Source organism: Pinus tabuliformis, chromosome 3_2 (assembly GCF_031772625.1).
Source record: "Pinus tabuliformis cultivar Carrire ecotype Pingquan chromosome 3_2, CPIR1, whole genome shotgun sequence".
Lineage (NCBI taxonomy): Eukaryota > Viridiplantae > Streptophyta > Pinopsida > Pinales > Pinaceae > Pinus > Pinus tabuliformis.
The window spans coordinates 147,669,938-147,674,545 of NC_142302.1; positions in this window are offsets into that span (position 1 = coordinate 147,669,938).

Genomic DNA, 4,608 nt, shown 5'->3' on the forward strand with positions numbered 1-4,608 from the left:
TCTTTCATCTTTATTTCACTAATCTTTGTTTCTTGTAATAACATAACACTGGGCTTATCTTTCCGCAATCGCTCTTTAAGATATTGAAGTTTCCCCTTACTGTTCAGACCCCTTATATTCCAGGTCGTGATTATCATTTCAACATTTTGGTTGGTTGGTGGAATACCTCCGATAATTGCACCACTCATCCTGAGTTGACGAGCATTTCTCCTACCATTTGGATGGATTCACTCATGTCTTCTGCCTCTTTTCTTCCCTACTTTGCCTATTGCTCCCGTTTCCAGTCCTTGTCCTCCCTGTGATCCAAGATGCTCTGGTTGATTTACCACTATCGTTACTTGTTTTAGTTTGTGTTGTTTAAACATTTTATTATATAGTTGTTTTTGGTCTTCAGGGATGAACCTCTCATCCAGGTGTTGCCACTCCTACAGTAGTCTTTTCATTACTTGTTCCTCTTCACTGTAATTTTCCTTATATGTATCTATCTCCATCGGGTTTTGCTCTATTTTCTCTTTGTTAATTTCCCCTTCTCTTTCTTCCTCGATTGTTGTCATTACCTGCTGTTTCCCTTTTTCTTTCTGCTTTGGTTCTTCTGGTTCTTCCCCATTTTCCACTAATATCTCCTCCATTTCTTCCTCTTGTAGAACTGCAAATTTATTTTGGTTTACCTTTTCCTTCTCCTTCGGAGGATTTTTGTGGATACTTGGTGGTTTTGGATTCCTTTTTTCTGTGGACCTCCTAGAAGCCTCCTTCCATTTCCTTGCTTGATTCTTCTTAATTCTTATTTCCTTGGGTGTTCTCTGGGATGTTCAGGGGGCAAGATCTAAATAGGTGGCCATATTCATGGCATCTCCTGCACCTGAATGGTATATGCTCATAATCCAGAGGCTATTGCCATACTTCATCATGATATTCTACTTCTATGCAATCAGGGAGAGGTTCTGTGATGTTCATGTAAACACATATTCGAGCATAATAAGTGTACCTCCCTTTTCTTGTTGTATCAACCACTTTGACAAAGGTTCCAATCGAGTTACCTATCCCTTCCAAAATTTCTGGGTCCCAAAAATCCATTGGAAGGCTGAACAACTGAACCCAGATTGGCGCTGCCAACATTTTTTCCTGATCTGGGTTATAGCACTCTTCCCAGTGTCACATGAATAAGCCAGCGTTATTAAAGAAATATAGCCCCTCCTTAAATACCTTCTCTTTGTCTGCTAGATTGGCAAAAACTACTGAGAAGAATCCTTTTGCTCCTAGTTTCAGATCTATGTGTCCTTTGGGTTGCCAACGCTGATGGATCCATTTAATCAGTTCTTTTTCTGTTGGCCAAACTCCTATGAATTTACAGATCAGCGCGTGATCCTTCATGTACCCCCTGTACTCCTCTAGTTTGTTGTTAGGAATGACAAACCTGGGTTTTTTAACTGCTCTGGGAAGGCATTTTCCTCCCAATCCCACCTACCATCGCGCTCCCATGACCGGTGTGTTACTCCTTCTTCCTTGTGGTCCGTTAGGCCCCTGTCTGCTCGCCTCCCCTGCTGTAACATTCTTATAGGAGGGGATCTCGCCCGCCCTTCCAGACTCATCCTGCCTGCGGTAGGCCTCACCTACCTTCCTACGCCTCGAGCTTTGGTATGCTTTCGTATTGTTTTGTCAGGTTCTGCCAAGACCCCTGCCCTCTGGTGCTGTAGCAGGCTTGCCAGGGCAAACCTACTTCAAACCCTAACTCGTGACCCAACACTCCCAGCCATCGACTTCAAAACCAGTTAGCAGACATTATAGGAATATTATTTGATCTTAATAATCATTATTAAAATATTACTATAAATTATAATATTATTATTCTTAAATCAGCCATTATATTAGTCGTTATAGGAATATTATCATGATTAAAATATTAATTTTCATAAACTAGCCATTAAATGATATTTTGATTTCTACATCGCCCTTTATTTAAGCCCGTGCCATGATCTGCATCTTCATCTAGTCCTGATAATGAACCACACTCGCTGGTTTGAAACACATCGGCAAAATTTTCTCCTATGTGATTTATACCGAAAAGACACTTCTAAAAAATTATTATTATTATAATAAATAATTATTAATTTATATTAATAATTAATTATAATGTAAATAAAATATTATTACAACCATTTTAAAATAATTAGTGTTATTACTAATTATATATTATATATCATTCCTATTAATATCTTTATTATTATTATTAATTAATATTACTATTATTATTAATTGATATTCTTATTTTTATCGTTCATTTAATTTAATATCATTATTAATTAATAAATATTAATACTAACTAATTAATTAAGTAACCATAATTATTTATTATTATTATTTATTAAAAATATAAATATTTTTTATAATCTATAATATTTGTGGTTAATAATAACCACATTAATTTAATATATAATTAATTATTAACTATTATTATATAATAATAACAATTAATTAAATAATAATTATTATTATGAGATATTTATATTAAACCCAAGGATTAATATTATAAACCCTATGAATAATATTATACCTTAGGAATATTAATCCATAAATTAATAAACCCAAGGGATTGATATTTTAAACCCATGGGAATAATAAACCCAAGGGATTAATACTAAATACCGAAGGGATTATAAATAGAAGAGAAAATTTTTATACCCAAGGGAACAATATTACACACAAAGAAATAATATTATAAACCCAAGGTATATAAACCCCAACATAAATATTGCAAACCCTAGAATTATCATGGTTGACCATGGTTAATTTTTATATTGAGACAATTGTTGTCGTAATGCGACGTTTCACAATGATTTACCATGGCAGATTTTCATATGTAGTCAATCTTTGTCATAATGCAACGTTGGACGATGGTTGATTTTCATATTGAGAAAATATTTGTCACAATGTGACGTTGGACCATGGTTTACCATGATTATAAGCCAAGGGGATTTATATTAGACCCAAGACTTAGTATTATAAATTCTATGAATATTATTAAACCATAGGAATAAGAACCCTTAGATTAATAAACCCAAGGGATTGGTATTATAAACCAAAGGAGATAATACACCAAAGAGATTAATACTAAAAACCTAAGGGATTATATAAATCCAAGGGAATACTATTAAACTAGGGATACATATTATAAACCCTAAAACCCCAACATTGTACAAAACTATGGGAATAATATCAAATCCAAGGGATTAATATTATAAACCTAAGGTATATAAACTCTAACATAAATATTATAAATCCTAAAATAAACATGGCTTACTATGGTTGACTATACAGTCCCTTGGGGTTTAAAACCCCAAAGGACTATGAACCCAAGGCAATAATATTATACCCAATGGATGAATATTATAAACCCAATTTCTAAATACCCAAAAATAAATATATTGTAAACCCTAGAATTATAATGGTTGAACATGGTTGACCATGGTTGATTTTCCTATTGAGACAATCTTTCTCACAATGCAACGTTGCACCATGATTGATTTTCATATGCAGTCAATATTTGTCATAATTCAACATATTAATCCATTTGGTATTATAAACCTAATGTATATAAACCCTAAAATAAACATTTGTTAGACCCAATGATTAATATTATAAACCTTATGAATAATATTAAACCCTAGGAATAATAAGCCTTACATTAATAAACCCAAGGGATTGATATTATAAACCAAAGGGATTAATACTAAAAACCCAAAGGATTATAAGCCCAAGGGATTAGTAATATTATAAACTCAAGGGAATATAAACCTAAGGCATTGATATTAAACCCAATATTAGAAACCTAATATTAAACACAATATTATAAACCTAATATTAGAAACCCTAATATTATAAGCTCTGATATTAAACCTCAATTTTGTAATGTCATATTGCGATATTGAATAAATTTCAATGTAATGTAACATTGCGACAATCATTATCAGATTAATTGTTGCATTAAGACAATGCTTATCGCAATGCAATGTTTGACACATTTATGTACCATTCCAACATCACGATATTATAAAACTAAGAGATTAATAAACTTAATGTATTAATATTATAAACCTATGGTATTAATAAAACTAAGTGATTATTAATATTATATAACGAACGACTCAATATTATAAACCTGAGGGATTAATATCATAAACCTAAGAGATTAATAATAAATACTAGAATTAATATTATAAACAATAGGATTAATATTAAACCCTGGGAATATACAACCTAAGATTAATATTATAAACCCAAGGGATTATAAACCTAAGATTAATATTATAAACCCAATGGATTATAAACCTAAGGCGCTAATATTAAACCCCTTATAAACCCAATATTAAAACGTAAAATTATAAACCCAATATTAAAAACTCTAATATTTTAAACCCTCTCATTAAACCCCAATTTTGTAATGTCACATTGCGACATTGAACAAAATGTAATGTAAGATTTCGACAATCATTATTAGATTGATTGTCACATTGAGATAATGTCTGTCACAATACAATGCTGGAAAAATTTCTATACCATCTCAACATCACGATATTATAAACCCAATAGATTAACAAACCCAAGGGACTA